At 38.2% G+C, this 17,232-nt stretch overlaps 1 long non-coding RNA gene across 1 annotated transcript; it reads left to right on the top strand.

Moving 5' to 3' along the window:
- The first annotated feature begins 2,595 nt into the window (after window positions 1-2,595).
- Window positions 2,596-6,883, top strand: LOC135679962 (uncharacterized). The gene is made up of 2 exons (XR_010515382.1): window positions 2,596-4,396; window positions 6,695-6,883. It is a non-coding gene; the product is annotated as an uncharacterized LOC135679962 (long non-coding RNA).
- The last annotated feature ends 10,349 nt before the right edge of the window (window positions 6,884-17,232 follow it).

Below are 17,232 nucleotides of genomic sequence, written 5' to 3'. Positions count from 1 at the left end.
TGACGAAATAAGTCAAATAGAGATAAGTACCATGTATTGGATTATGACCAGTCAGCATAATTGTTTTGGGTACTCAATTCGGCAACACATGCAGGATATTATGGCTAAAGATACTATGTTGCCATATGGGAGGTTAATCACTAGATTTCTTCATGCCTATGACATTTGCATCCCATCCGATGAAGAATCTATTCAAAATGATCGATATAACATAATAAATAAAAACCTACTGAAAAGACTTAGGTGCACTTTTAGCAATGGCATATGGGTTAGGCAGCATAGAAGGACGGATCCAATTCCTCCACCAATAGAATACCCCAAAACACCAATTCTTATGGGAAATGAATCTCCTCCTCCTAGTCCCTTCGGCGCAGCACCTTCAGCTCATGTTTCCTCCTCTGAAGATCTCATTATGGCGGAACTGTCTCAGATCAAATCACAGCAAGAACAAATTCAAAATCAACAAGTTGAAATTTTGAAGACACTATGACAAATGAATGAAAAAATAGATATCATGTATCAGCATTGTGGATTACCTCCTAAGGATTAAATGATGTATCTTTTTATTCTATTATGTTTGCTTTTAACAACAAGTTCAAAGTTTGTCATCGATTGAACGATAACCGATCCTTCCTTTTAGATAACTACTGTTTTGATCTGCATAAATGATGATTTCTTTTGGATAAACTATTTCTGGCAAATTTGAATGATGAACTTTGTTTACTATTAAATGCTAAACCTTTTTTCTATTATCATCAATTAGCTGGCTTGTCTCTTTTTGTTGATGACAAAGGGGGAGAAGTGATGACTAAGTGATGACTTACACCATAATGATAGCATGACTTATATGAATTACAAAAACTTATGTGATATGAATGTCTTATATGCCTTGCAAAATCCTTGAAAATATCACAAGATTGATTGATCATATTGAAAGCATGCCTTACATCTATATCATGAAATTTATATTGAAAATCTTTATCTTCTGTCGTAGTAAAATTCATCCCTTTTCATTTAACTTATGATTTTCATCGAAGTTTCATATTTACTATTATTTAATAAGGATCACGATAAGCTCTACGGTTAGAACTTATCGAGTTATGCTTGAATCCAATGGGATGGAATTCAAGTGTTTTTTATCTTCTCGTAATATGGCATATAGATAGGGGGAGTTATGTTTAACTCCGTCATCAATTGATTGTCATCATCAAAAAGGGGGAGATTGTTGAATCTCGGATTTTGATGATACAATCAATTGGTGGGTTAATTGATCTAATCCATATTATTGAGTTAAGTGTGCAGGATTAACTACGATAACCAGAAAACATAAAGCAAGGATACCGGAGTCAAGTTTAATGGACATTTAAGAGTCCGAAGAATCGTCGGAGATGCTGCCGGAACCAACCGAGAAGAAATCGGGAACCTGTCGAAATTTTCGGAAGTTCGCCGAAGAGATTGTCGGAGGTTCACGAAGATCACCGATAAGGCTCGGCTACTTGTTAAAGTCATCACAAGTTCGGGAGCTTGATGGGAGTCCGTCGGAAGAAAGTTCGTCGGAAAGCTCGCCGGAACAAGACTCGACGTTCGCGGTTGAAAACTTGCTTAGGATGTGTTTTGTTATGTAGTTCACTTGTAATTAGGATTAGGATTAAGAGATAATCCTATATCCTGGTTAGGGGCCAATTGGGCCCAAAGTCAGATTTGGTTTGGGCTAAAATTAAGCCAAACCAGTGAACCGGAGAGCTAGGCGGTGGCACCGCCCAACACCCGAGAGCTGGGCGGTGACACCTCTTGGGCTGGGCGGTTGCACCGTCCAGCACCCGAGCGTTGGGCGGTGGCACCGCTTGGTTGGGCGGTGGCACCGCCAGCATCGGGAACCCAAAGAGAATTCAAATTTTGGAGCCCAGATTTTGGAGCCCAAATTTGAATCCTCTTGAGGCCTATAAATACCCCTCAAATCTCAGCTAAGATTACAACTTTTGAGAAGCATTTGATTGAGAGAAAAGTCTTAGAAAGTCTTAGCAAGTCTTGTTTTCAATTTGCTAGAGAGTTCTCCTCCTTCTTTCTTATTGAAAACTTGTAAGAGGTTGAACTGCTTGTAAAAGGTTGTAAGAGGGGTATTTACCCTTCCATTTCAAGAGATTTGCTAGTGGAAGGTGGGAGCCTCATCGAAGAGGGGCCTCGCAAGTGGATGTAGGTCATTTGACCGAACCACTCTAAAATCGGCGTAATCTCTGGTTTGCATTTCATTATTGCTATTTACATTACTGCAAACCTTCTTACATGCTTTAGTTCCTTATTACCTTTGCTGCGCAACTTTAAGAATACGCTTTCAAGTTAAGCTTTTCAAATTCCGTTCTTATCGTACGAAAGATTTTTCTAAAACCGAAGTTTTAATCCGCTGCACTAATTCACCCCCCCCTCTTAGTGCCGTTCTAATCCTAACAAAGACAATGATCACGTTGGGAGTTCGAGAGTTTGACGGAAGTTCGGACAGTCGCCGGAAGTTCGAGAGTTTGCGGGAACAAATCCGAGAAGTCCATTTTTGCTAAAGAAGCTCGTCGGAACTCGCCAAGTGAATCATCGCAATATAACATCCCTATTTTGAAATTTATCAATAAGGATTTATATGTAAATTGGAGGATCTATATGTAAATATAGAAATTTTAAGGACTAAACTGTTAAGTTGCAAAAAGAAAAAAAAATAAAGAAAACCAAAAATTTCGGTTTTATCTTCGAGAAACAGAGAGAGCAGCGGTGGGGCGTGGGGAGAAGAAGAAGAGAAGTTGAGGGAGAAGAGAAGAAAAGAAGAAGAAGAGGGAAAAGAAGAGATTAGGAAGAAGAGGGGGAAGAGAAGAAAAGAAGAAGAAGAAGAAGAAGAGAGGGAAGATGGAGAGGAGAGAGAGAGGGGCAGCAGCTGCAGCTAGGGCTGCAGTACCTTTTTTCCCGCAGGTGGAAACAGAGGAGAGGATGTGTGGGGCGTTGGGGAGGAGAAGGGAAGAAGAAGAAGAAGAAGAAGAGAGGAGGATAGCTGTGGCAAGGCTGCAGCGAGGAGGTGTGTGGCGTTGGGGAGGAAAAAGGAAGAGGAGAAGAAGAGAAGGAGAAGAAGAGGGAAAAGAGACGGAAGAGGGAGAGGAGCGAGAGGTGGCAGCAGCACCTCTGTTTCCTGCAGGTGGAAACAGAGGAGAGGTGTGGGGCGTTCGAAGAGGAGAAGAAGAAGAAGAGGAAGAGAAGAGGAAGAGGAAGCAGGAGAAGAGGTTGTGATACCTCTGTTTCCTGCAGAGGAAACAGAGGAGAGGGTGTGTGTGACGCCGAGGAGGAGGAGGGAAGAAGAAGAGGAGAAGAAGAAGAGAAGGGAAAAGAGGAGCTGCGGCTGCGGCGGTGGAAGCTGCAGCTGGAAGAGAAGGAGAGGAAGAGATGGTAAGGAAGAAGAGAAGAAGTAGAAGCGGGTGAAGAGGCGGCACCTCTATTTCCTGCAGGAGGAAACAGAGGAAAGGAGGTGTTGTTCATCGGGGAGAAGAAGGGAAGGAAGCAGAAGAAGAGAAGAAGAAGAAAGGAAGGAGAAGGAAGAGGAGAAGGGAAAGAAGTAGCTGCGGCTGCGGCTGTGGTAGCTGCAGCTGTGGCAGGGAAAGAGGAAGAGGAAGGAAGAAGGGAAGGAGAGAAAGAAGAGAAGGGGAAGAAGGGGCTGCGGCTGCGGCGATGGCAGCTGCAGTTGGAAGGGAAGAAGGGGCTGCGGCTGCGGCGATGGCAGCTGCAGTTGGAAGAGAAGAAGGAGAGGAAGATGAGTAGGGGAGGAAGAAGAGGCTGCAGTCGTGGCTAAGGCTGCGACTGCAGCAGTGCAGCTGGGAAAGAAGAGAAGGAAAGGAAGAAGAAGAGAAAGGAAAAGGGAAGAAGAGAGGAAGAGGAGAAGGGGAGGCAGCTGCGGCAGTGGCAGCTGCAGCTGGAAGAGAAGGAGAGGAAATAGAGCTGGGGAGGAAGAAGAGGCTGCGGCTGTGGTGGCTGCGGCCATGGCTACGACTACGACTGCGGCAGTTGCAGTTGGGAAAGAAAAGAAAGGAAAGGGGGAAAAAGGGGCTGCGGGCGGGATTGCGGCCGCAGCGGCAGCGACTGCGTATGCAACAGTTATGTCTGCGAGAGAAGGGAGGAAGGAAGGTAGTGCGGTGGAAGGGGCTGCGATTGTAGCAGCAGCAGCGGCGGCGGTTGTGGCAACTGCATTTGGGAAAGAAAAAGAAGGAATGAGAGTAAGAGAGAGCAGGTGACTGTGCCTCGATGTTCGACACGTGGTAAAAGAAAGAAAACGAGTGCACAAAACGAAACAGGGAGGGGATGGAGGAAAAGTAGAAAAAGGATTCGAGCGTACACCTTCTTCGAATCTTTGGATCAAAACCTTCAAAAGGCAAGTTTCCCGATCTTTTGTCCTGTAATTGTTCTAATCTTTCCTATTGCAAGTATCCTGATCTTTCCTCACTACAATTTTATCTCTACATTTTCTTTGAATATGAGGAACTTTGAATTATTCTAGCCTTGCATTTGATATATCTCCTGTTTAGATGTAACGATTCGAATCTGTGCAACTTCCAAGATTCTGACCTTTCTACCTTGTTATGGTTATAACTTCATGTATTGACATCTGATTTGGACAAATCTTATTTGATCAAAATATAGACTCATAAACCTTTGTTTTGATAGCTTATTTTAAGAATTTGGAGTAAGTTTACCTGCCCAAACTTCTATTTCAAATGAGCCTACAGATTCTACAAAACAAGGATCGTAGTTTCTGACCTTTTGATACTGAACTGCTTATAAGTCCCTATTGTAAATGTTGATTTATTCAAAGCTTATTTCATTGGAAACTAGACTCATAGATCTTTCTTTTAATATATGGATTGAAAGATTTGGAATCCAAACACCTGCCCAGTTATCTGTTGAATCTAACATTATGAATTCTGCCAAACAAAGATTTTGTTCTACGACCCTTGTTTACCAAATTATTTGTAACTCTCTCTATTGGACAGTTCAATTCATATGAAGCCTGTCTTATCTAAAAGTATAATCCAATGATATATTTCTGAGTAAATTGGAGCACGATTGATAGTTTGAATCATTTGTTCAATGTGCCTCTTGTATTCTGCCAGAAATCGAGCTTTGGTCGATTTCTCATATTATGGTTTCATTCCTTTGGAAATTGATATCCTTTACCTTTCTTATTCAATTGAGCTTCATATTACTGCTTTGAATTCTTGTATGCTCTTGTCCTTAAAATTATTGCATTCTTGAAAACTGTTATGTACGTTTATGCTATATCGTATTGACTCATATAGGCACATGTATATCCCATTGTTCCGCATTTGCTTTCGATATGTGTCTATTCCAGTTTCATTCTTTTGGATATTAAATTCATCTAACCTTCTTATTTGAATTGAGCTATATATGATTGCTTGGAATCCGTGTGTACTCTTGCTTTCATTTCCTTTCAAATCTGATAACATTTGTGAAAGATTATTGCTTGCTTCGTATTGACTCGTAAAGGCACATGTACGTTTTGTTGTTCCGCGTGTACTTCCGATATATGCTATTTATTGTTCATACTGCCCTTTGTACTCTGGTGTTTGTGGGATTTGTGAACCTTTGCCAGAAATGGTAAAGGGAGTTATGCATAGAGCCTGCGATGCTCTACCGGCCCCCTCTGACTTCACCTAGACGTGGGTGGATGGAGCTCCCAGACGTGGGAGACCTCCCAAATGTGGGAGACTTATGTTTGTTGGTCATTCAGAAATGGATGAATCACATTCTGTCTGTGGTCCCACTACACCTTCCGTATGTTTGATATGATATCCAGAGCTTTGGTTATGTGTTTCTGTACATGCTTTGGATAAGAATGATATGAATGCAACGTCAAATACGACGTTTGAGCTTCTGTTTGGTATTTGTTATTGATATGTTCCGAAATGTTTCATTGGTTATTGATATGTTCCGAAACATTTCATATCCCATTGATATGCTCCGAAATATTCCATCTGTTATTATTACGCTTCGAAATGTTCCATGTCATTGATATGCTCTAGAACATTTCATACGCCATTGATATGCTCCGAAATGCTTCATCTGCTATTGTCTCAAATTATTGTTCACAATACCCTTTTGTACTCTGGTGTTTGTGGGATTAATTGGACCTTTGCCAGAAATGGTAAAGGGTATGTGCTTAGAGCCTGCGATGCTCTAGATTATGTTTGGTGGTCATTCAGAAATGGATGGACCATATTATGTTTGGAATCCCACTTCACCTTTTATCTGTTTCATCTGTTATTGTTACACTTCGAAATGTTCCATATGTCATTGATATGCTCCGGAACATTTCATACGCTATTGATATGCTTCAATTACTCTGTTCTTCATTTGCTATGAACTGATATATTCTGAAATGTTCTGTTTGCCATTAATATGCTCTGGATCATCTCGTACGCTATTGATATGCTCTGATTACTCTATGCTCCATTTGTTATGAACCAAATATGTTATGAATGAAATGACATTTGCGATTCTGTATCTAATGAGATGATATCCTTGAATATCTTGGATTCTATCTTGCATTGTGATATCTTGTTTGTTTGAAACTGTCCCTTCTCATGCTATATATGCTTTGTTACTTGCTAAGATGTTTTTAGCTCACTCCGTTGTTATATAAATCTTTCAGGTCAGCTTGTCACTCTTTGAGATGTTTGAATTGGGCTGAGGCAGTGGAGAGCTATTCTGAATTATGGGCAAGTCTTGTTGGGTATTATGTTATTGTTGTATAAGCATATTTTGTATGTAATGAAATGTTATCGATGAACCGAAATGGATATACCTTGTAAAAGTGTTAGAAGATCTCTCTTATTTGGAATTTCATAATGTTAAGTCTAGTTTACGATGATATGAACTTATGGTAAATAGTTGGAGTTTTGATTGTATAAATTACTTATCTTGTGGATTTATAAATGTTGTTCATGTTTGTTAAGTTGGCTTGGGTTGCCATAAATGTGAATTATCGAGTGATGTGATATATGATTATAAACTGCACAGGTTTTAAAGATGTGAATTTGATAGAATGTTTTTCAGTGTCCTCAAATGTGTGTTTGGATCCTGGATGGATTTGTGATGAAATTTTTAATATTATCGATATTTGAGGGGCGTGACACACAAGTCCAGGAGTTTGCCGGAAGTCCGCAGGAGCATCACCGAGGGATCATCGGATGATCGACGGAAGTTCGCCGGAAGAAGCAATTGACGCACCGGAGCAAGTTGCAGTAAATGTCTTAGTAAAAATTGTAGTTAGCACATTGATTAAGTTGGAAATGGGAGGTGATCCCATTAACATAATCTTGAGGCAATTGGGCCCTTGAAAAACCCAAATTGGGTCGAATGGATCAACCCATTCGGACCCTGATTTCTGTCAAGCGGTTGAACCGCCCAAAGCAGGAGGTTGCACCACCTGGGCTCAGTCTCCGAGCGAGACTGGGAGGTGCAACTGCTCCAGCCAGGCGGTGGCACCGCTTGGGGCTCAGTCTCCGAGCGAGACTGGGCGGTGCAACCTCCCGTGACAGGAGGTGGCACCGCCTGAGCTCGGTCTTCGAGCTCTGCCAGGCGGTGCAACCGCCTCAGTCAGGAGGTGCAACCGCCTGAGCTCAGTCTTCGAGCTCTGCCAGGCGGTGGAACTGCCTCAATCAGGAGGTGCAACCGCCCTTGACAAGAGGTAGCACCACCTAGAGGCTCAGTCTTCGAGCTCTGCAGGCGGTGCAACCGCTCTAGTCAGGAGGTGCAACCGCCTGATCCCGAAATTCCGGGAATTGACAATTTTGAGCTCCCAATTTGAACTAGGTTGGGGCCTATAAATACCCCACCCATTCAGCACTGAAAGAGCAATCAACTAATACTGAAATCTTGATCTTTTTCTATGATTCTTAGAGCTCAAAATTGTTGTAAAGGCCAAAAGCTCTTCTCCCTCTGTTCTTCCAAGTTCTGAGTTGTAAAGAGAGGAGAGAAAATTCTGTAAGGGTTGTCTCCTAAGCCCATCAAAAGGAGTGCAACTGTAAAAGGGTGGTTGGCCTTCGCCTATTGAACGAAGGCCTCTAGTTGATGTCGGTGACCTCGTCGGTGGAGGAAGCCAAAAGTGGAGTAGGTCAAGATTGACCGAACCACTCTAAATCTCGGTTTGCATTTACTTTGAGCATATTATCTTTACTGCAAACCTCCTCTAAAGCTTACTGCTTTCTGCGCATATACGATCGGGTTTCAAGCTTTGCACTTTCCAATCAGCGTTTAGACGTAAATCTGTTTTTTCGTACGATCATCATATTTCAGTTTGCATTTACGTTTTGATTTCAATCATAACTGCAAACTGCCTTTATATACTTGCTTAAACTGCATCTCACCTAATCAAGTGATTTACGAATCAGCATTTAGACGTAAATCAGCTTCTTCATACGAACATCGTATTTTAGTTTGCACTTACACTCTGGTTTTCATCATAACTGCAAACTACCTTCATAGATTGATTTTAATGTCATCTCGCTTGATCTTAAGTTAAAGTAATCTTAGCATCGGCTTTCACACCAAAATCGTTTTTATCGTTCGAACGTGCTTTATCGTTGTAAGATTTCCGCTGCACTAATTCACCCCCCCATCTTAGTGCTCTTGATCCTAACAAACATGGGTGGACGTGTAATAGAATGACCCTCTTGGTTTCCGGTGTATACCATCTCTCTTGGGTTTTAATGCATTTAAGAGTTAACCCCGCTCTGATACCAATTGTTAGGGCCAAGAGCACTCACTCGGAGACTTAGCCCAGGCGGTGCCACCTCCTGGCTTGGGCGGTTCAACCGCCTGGCAGAAATCAGGGTCCGAATGGGTTGATCCATTCGGCCCAATTTGGGTTTTTCAGGGCCCAATTGCCCCAAGATTAAGTTAATGGGATCACCTCCCATTTCCAACTTAATCATTATGCTAACTGTGATATTTCCTAAGACATTTACTACAACTTGCTCCGGTTCATCATTCGCTTCTTCCAGCGAGCTTCCAGCGAACTTCCGTCGATCATCCGATGAACCCTCGGTGATCCTCCTGCGGACTTTGGACAAACTCCTGGACTTGCGACGATCCACTTGGCGAGTTTCGACGAGCTTCTTTGGCAAGCTCATGTACTTCTCAGATTTGTTCTCGCATAACCTCCGACGACTGTCCGAACTTCCGTCGAACTCTCGAACTCCCAACATGATCATTGTCTTGACTCCGGTGTAACTCCTGCTGCATGTATTTCTTCCATCGTAGTTAATCCTGCACACTTAAAACAAAACTTTGATCGAGACAATTAATCCTAAGCAATTAACCAAGTTGTCTGGCTTGTCATTGGTTCCTCGACGCTTCGTCTGATTCTTTGGCGCATCGTCCTCTCCTGCAGCCTATTGCCCAATCGGCCAGTTGACTCCACAACTCCGATATCCTTGGTACAATACCCGCTCTTCTTGGCCCAATGCCCGAGTCCACGGCCCGAAGCCTTCTGTCGATACGTCGACCGATCCACCGGCCCGTCGTCCAATCTTCTAACATGTTCCTCCGGCACAACATGATTTTCCTGCTTTAATTGTCTCATCCTGATCAAAGCATCCTACGTCACTCAAAACGCAGATTAAATAATAAACATATATCAAGTAGTTTCATCATCAAAATATGAGATTCAACAAAGGTTTGATAGAAGTCAGTGGAAGTTGCAGCAAGTATGTGCTGTCTTGTAAGAGTAGAATTGTCGTCGAAGAAACAACGGTTTCTCGACGTAATTTCCACCAAAAACTTGAGAGAATTGAGGAGAGAATTGATAGAAAAATCACAGTTTATATGACAGCAAGGATATCTAATTTAATCAAGAAAATTTTGGTAGTATAATAGCAAGGAAATTGGTGCAAGTTGCGATTGCATAATTCTCGTCGAAAAATTTCAACGGGTTACGATGAAAATTTGCAGCAACACAAAATCATTTTTAGAGATGAATTTCTTAATAGATCAATCTTAGATGGGAGCCAAGATGATCTATGAAGTGTATAAGAAATTTCATTCCAAAAAGATTGCAAATAGAAGGGTTAAGGCAACAATATGCGGCTAAAATTTTCTGCAGCATAGATTTTTAAGTATAGCAGATTGGACGTAAATGATCAGTGGTTTATATTAAGAATTTTTTGATGAAACCAAAGGGAAATCTACTGTTAGGAAGTGTCAAAGCTATCATAAAAATTTCGTAGAGATTTGGATAGAAACAACATAGTATCAAGATCAAACAAATAGTGTTATGCAGCTAAAATTTTACAGTGCAGATTTTCAAGTATAGCAAATTAGATGTAAAATATCAATGGTTTATATTGAGAATTTTTTGACAAAACCAAAGGAAATCTGCTGTTAGAAAATATCAAAGATGTCATAAAAATTTCGTAGAGATTTGAATAGAAAGAATACAGTAGCAAGATCAAACAGATGGTGCTATACGGTTGGAATTCTGCAATGTATCTTTCGTCGTAGAGATGAAAACTTTATGACAAAAAGTTTATGCAGCAATATAGGAATAATTTTTTTGGGATTTTCAAATAAGGATAACTAAATTGCAGTAGCAGTAAGGTAGAAAACGAGAACCTGTGGCAATTCACGGGGAGATCAAAGGATGATCCATGGTGGTAGAGATGATGGCGGAATTCGGCGATGATCTTTTAAGCAATTGTGGGAATTGCTTTGGGCGGTTGTGGAGGGCTGATGGATGGCAGTGGAAGGGCAGCGAGATGCCAAGAACGCTGCTCTGATACCAAGTGATAGAACCCTTGCAGATTCTAAATTTGGGGTTGATCTCTTTAGGGGATCGGCCTCCTTGGAACTCTATAGGGGTTCCTCCCTCCAAGTTGCTGCTCAAAGGCTGCAGAAACGATTCATCTATTGCTTATCAAAAGAGGAGGAATACATGGCTATTTATAGGGTTTCTAAACCCTAACTCCTAATAGGACTCCTACTTAAGACTCCTACTTCTAACCAACTCCTAATAGGACTTCTACTCAAGACTCCTATTCCTTTACAACTCCTAATTCTTCTCTAAGAAACAACCTCCTAACCCTAGCCGGCCTCTTCACCTCTTTAATAGGGGTCGACTTAGGTAGGTTTTACATGAATGTCCCTCTCAATTAGGACTCTCCTAGCTAGAGTCTTAATAGTATAGCTAGCGAATTTGCAAGCGGTAGTCGTATGTGGGCAGCACTGCACCTATGTAGTGGTCGCACGTGGGCAGAACCCGCATCCATGCGATGGCCGCATGAAGGCAAATAGCCCCGGTGACGGTCGTGCGCGGGTAGGCCGCATCAAGGCAGTGGTAGTGTGCAGGTAGGCCGTGCCTAGGCGGCAGCTGCACGCGGGCACAAGCGGCGGCTATGCGTGGGTAGGCCGCACCTAGGCAGCGGCCATGCGTGGGTAGAAGCCGCGCACCGATGGTAGTCGCACAAGGGGATGCCGCGCCAATGCGACAGCCACGCACGGGCAGGAACCGCCATAGCGACCGCGCGCAAGCAGAGGTGCCGCAGAGGCAACGATCGCGTGCGAGCAGCGGCCATTGGGGTTTTGACATATTTATGATTTTGCCCTCGAGGCTAGGTTTTGTCAAATTACAGTTCTACCTTTTACAAATTTCATAATTCTAATATATGTCCTGTCAATATATTTACAGTTTTACCCTTATAAAATTGAGAATTCTAATTTATATTCTCAATTATAAAATTGATAAATATGATTTATTATAATTATGATTGAATTTAATCATGATTATATTTTGATTATTTGATTGGATTTAATTTTAATTTAAAAAACTATAAAGTACGATTTACTTTTATAGTTTTCTCATATGAATTATTGATTATATTTTTACATATGGTAAATAAAATCTAATTATTGTTCTTGAATATTCATTTGGTTATTCAAATGTATATATTTGAAATTGTGAAATAATATTCATCTTTCACATGGAGGCATGATTTATATGTTATCATGATTATCATATGAGTTTTTTTTTTACTGATTAATATTTAATAATTATTATGGTTGTTATTCTATTATTGAACTATTTAGCATAAATTAAATTTAAAAAAAATTGATGAATATTATTTGTAACTTATCTTCCTAAGTTTTATCTCACTTGTAGTTGCCAAAGTGGCTTCGGATGATAGGTTTTTGTGATGTGAATTATAATAAAAATTTTATCATTTATAGTATATTTTAAATTATATATTCTATTATTATATTGGTCTTGTAGCCACTAAAGTGACCTAGACCAATAACTTATAAAATAATATTAAGGAATCAGTTCTAAATGACATCAAAGAAATAATATTCACAATGACACTCATAATATGGAGATTTAGATAATCCTAAAGGAGAATCTACTTCAAATAATTATGTGATGGGGTAGGATGATACTATTTTGGATATCGTTATAGTTTAAGATTGTATACCCAAAGGTAATAATACTATTCCTCAAGGATGATATCAGTCTTCCATAGATGATCTTGAGTGAAAATTAGATATATTAATATTTCACTCAAAGATGTAATATAGATGATATCAATAGTTTATCAAATTTTTAAAAAACTCAAAGCATTAATATTATTTTATATTTTTACAGTGGTACTTCTGTCCATACATTCTTATGCTTCTAGTGTCTCTATACTCTCTGGATCAAATTATTCATAATGGTTAGAGCATATGTAATTTACACTAGGTGTATTAGATCTTGATTTAGCATTGCTTATTGAAAAGCTTATTGACAAATGAAAATACTATAGAACAAGTTAATGAAATAAAGTCTTGGGAAAGATTTAATAGGCTTAGTTTAATATTCATAAGAATGACGATTGCAAATAACATAGAGACTTCATTACCGATTGCAACTAGCACACAAGAATAGTTAAAGGTTATTGAAGATATATTTAAATCTGTTGATAAGTCATTGGCTGGTATACTAATGAAAGAACTGAATATGGCTCAGTATGATGGCACTCGAGGAATTCAAGATTACATCCTCAATATGGCTGATAAAGCTACAAAACTTAAAGCATTAGGTATGAATGTTGATGAGTCTCTGACACGGGAGTGTCTAATTTGCTACAATCTGTTCATCTGGACCATGCTGATAATATGATATTTTTTTCAACCAACAATATTACCTCATAATCTTCAACTCAACCTACTCAGATAAGATAGCTCATCAGCATATTCCCTGCACAAAGGTAAAGCTGTATCATGGTGCTTTTCTTTATGGCTAAGGAATACATTAATGGAGTTGGTTGGCAGCTGTAAAGTACTTAATTTCGAAATTCCCTATGCATGAAGGGTTGTTTCATGCACTAGTATTTATTTTGGTGTTTAGGGCTTAGAAAGGACTTTAGAAAACTGAGAATATTGGTAGAAACCCTCTTGGAGTGCTCTTTTGAACTCTGTATCTCTTGGATGTGTCCTTGAGTGATGAGTCTTTTGCTTTCAGTTATGTATCCTTATTTATTATCATTAGGGTGGTGATCTTTCTGTATCCCTTTTGATTTTAAACTTGGTGGTGAGCTATTTTTCATTTTACTGAAGTTTCTTCAAGAGTTCGTTCCTTGCCTTCTATGACATTTTCTATCTGAACAATTGTTCTATCGGTATTCTTTCGAAATTCATTCTGCATTTTTACCCTCCCCAATATCAGTCTTTTCTGTGCAGTTCATTCTCAATTCCCTTCCTTCTTAGTTTGGCCAATTCAAGATTTACTATAATACAAATAAAGATAAGTGGGACTTTAATGGGTTAGCTAGCATGTGTGTTTAGGAACAATTGAGATTAAAGCAAGAAAGTTCATATAATGTCATGACTATGACTCATGGAGTTGGTAACAAAGAAAGAAAATTGAAGTATTATCCATCAAAGAAATTTGTCGAGTCTGGAAATGTTAAACAGACTAATGAAAAGAAAGCTTTTACAGTAAAGTGATTCTTTTATGGTAAGAAAAGACATGTAAAGAAGGACTATATTAAACGCAAGACTTAGTTCAAAAAGAAAAAAATTAACTCGACTTTTGTATGTTTCGATTCAAACATTACAAATGTTCCTTTTAATACTTGGTAGATTGATTCTGGTACTTCAACTCATATTACCAATAATATGTAGGGATTTCTTTCAATCTAGAAACCAAAAGAATACGAGAGATTCATCATTATGGGAAATCATCTCAAAGCAAAAGTCATATCAATGGGGACTTATTGTCTACACTTAGAGATGAATCATCTGATGGATCTTATTGATACATGTTATATTCCTACTATTTCTAGAAATTTAGTTTCTCTATCTAGAATTAATGAGTTCGGATATTTATTGTCTTTCTTTCGGTAATAATAAACTCAGTATATTTTATAATTCAATAAAAGTTGGTTCTGGAATTTTGTGTGATGATTTGTACAGAATTAATTTGAATCTTGAGTTTGCATAGACATTATTGACCATATAATCAAGTGTTGGATTGAAACATAGTTTCAATATTGAAAGATCTTCTATATTGTGGCATAGACGATTGGGGCATATCTCCAATGAAAGAATTGAAAGATTAGTAAAGGATAATATTTTGGAACATTTAGACTTCACTGATTTTGATGTTTGTATATATTGCATTAAGCGAAAGCAAACTAAACATATAAAGAAAAATGCCATAAGAAATAAAGAACTCCTTGAGATTATTCATATTGATATCTGCGGACTACTCAATATTCCTTATTTTAGTGGAGAAAGGTATTTCATCACATTTATAGATGACTTGTGCATATATGGTTATATTTATCTGATACATAAAAAGTCTCAAGTTGTTGATACTCTTAAAGTATACATAAATGAGGTCGAGAGATAATTAGATAGAAAAATTAAATTTATCAGATTTAATAGGAGTGGTGAATTTTATGATAGATATGATGAATCTGGTCATAATATTAATCCTTTTGCTAGATTTCTAGAACAACGAGGTATTTGTACTCAATATGCATTACCAGATGTGCCACAATAGAACAGTGTTACTGAAAGCCGAAATTATACTCTTATGTATATGGTTAGGAGCATGATGAGTTTTTCTTCTATACTTGAGTTAATGTTGGGTGAAGCTCTTAGGACAGCTATGTATATCTTGAACAAATTTCCTAGTAAGTTAGTTCTATCAACTCCATTTGAGTTATAGACTAGTAGGAAGCCCAGTTTGTGACATTTACATATTTGGGGATGTCCTATAGAGATAAGAATATTCAATCCACATGAAAAGAAATTAGATCCAATTACTATTTCTGGATATTTTATTGGTTATCCAGAAAAATATAAGGGATATAGATTTTATTACCCTAATCATAGTACAAGGATAGTAGAATCTAGTAATACAAGATTCCTATAAAATGACGAAATAAGTGGGAGTGAAAAATCTCAAAGGATCAATTTTGATATTGAGGAGATTCAGGTTAATTCTCCCATATCATCTCCTATTTAAGAGATTGTTGTTACTTATATCAATAAGAGTATTGACAAGAGTGAACAACAACATAATATTGAAGAACTCTCACATGATGTTGATGTCATGATCTTGTAGAACAATCACAATTCGCAGCTTTGAGAAGATTTCAAAGAAAAAAAAAACATACCATTTATGATGATTATGTGGTATATATATAAGAATCAGATTATGATATCAAAATAAAAAGAGACCCCTTATCATTTTCATAAGCCATAGAAAGTAATGATTTTGAAAAATGGTATGATGCAATGAAAGAAGATTTAAAATCAATGGTCCAAAATGGTGTTTGGGAAATCATTGAATTACTCAATAATTATAAAAAAAATCGGTTATAAATGGGTCTTTTAAGACAAAACGTGACTCAAGGGGCAATATCGAACGATATAAAGCCAAACTTATGGCCAAAAGTTTTTCTCAAAAAGAAGGCATCGACTATAATGAGATTTTTCTCTAGTTTCTAGAAAGGACTCGTTGAGAATCGTTATGGCATTAGTAGCTCATTATGATCCTGAGTTACATCAGAAAGATGTGAAAATAACATTTCTGAATGGGGATTTAGATGAGGAAATCTATATGGAATAACTTAATGGATTTATAGAAAAAGAAAAAGAAAGTTGGGCTTGTAAACTTAAGAAATCTATTTATGGCCTTAAACAAGCTTCTAGATAATAGTATATAAAGTTTCATAATATCATTACTTCCTTCGGATTTAAGGAAAACACTATTGATCAATGCATATATCTGAAGGTAAGTGAGAGCAAGTTTATTATATTGGTCTTGTATATAGATGATATTTTACTTGCCAATAGTGATCTTGATTTATTGCACGAAACCAAGATATTTCTTAATAAGAACTTTAAGATTATTGATATGAATGAGATAGCCTATGTTATTGGCATTGAGATATTTAGGGATATATCTTAAGGATTTTAGGATTATCTTAAAAAGGATATATTAATTATATATTAGAGAGATTTAATATACAGCTTTGCTCATTTAATAATATACCTATTATTAAAGGTGAAAAATTCAGCTAAAACTAGTGCTCAAAAAATGATTTAGAAAAGAATCAAAATGAAGAATATTCCTTATGAGTATGTAGTTGGAAGTTTATTATATGCTCAAACCTATACAAGACCAGATATCAGTTTTGCAATTGCAATGTTGGGTAGATACCAAAGCAACCCAGGAATGGATTATTGGAAAGTTGTAAAGAAAGTAATGAGATATATGTAGGGGATGAAAGATTATATGCTCATATACAGGAGATCAAATTAGCTTAAAGTGATAGAATATTCATATGTTAATTTTGTAAATTACCTCGATAGTAGAAAGTCTACTTCAGGATTTGTATTCATGTTAGCTGGTGGGGCAGTTTCTTGGAAAAGTACAAAATAATCGCTTATTACATCAACAATAGAAGCTGAATTTGTGACATGCTTTGAGGCTACAAATCAAGCTTTATGGCTACAAAATTTGTGACATGACTTGGTGTGGTCGACTCAATTGCCAAGTCGTTGAAGATAATTTTTGATAACGTCGTAGTAGTTTTCTTCTCTAAGAATAACAAGTACTCTAGTGGTTCCAAGTACATCGAGATAAAGTACTTGGTGGTTAGAAAAAGAGTCCAGAAATAACAAGTATCAATTGAGAACCTG

Source organism: Musa acuminata, chromosome BXJ1-7 (genome assembly GCF_036884655.1).
Source record: "Musa acuminata AAA Group cultivar baxijiao chromosome BXJ1-7, Cavendish_Baxijiao_AAA, whole genome shotgun sequence".
NCBI lineage: Eukaryota > Viridiplantae > Streptophyta > Magnoliopsida > Zingiberales > Musaceae > Musa > Musa acuminata.
Note: the sequence above shows the minus strand (reverse complement) of the source record. Positions and strands in the feature narration are given on the sequence as shown.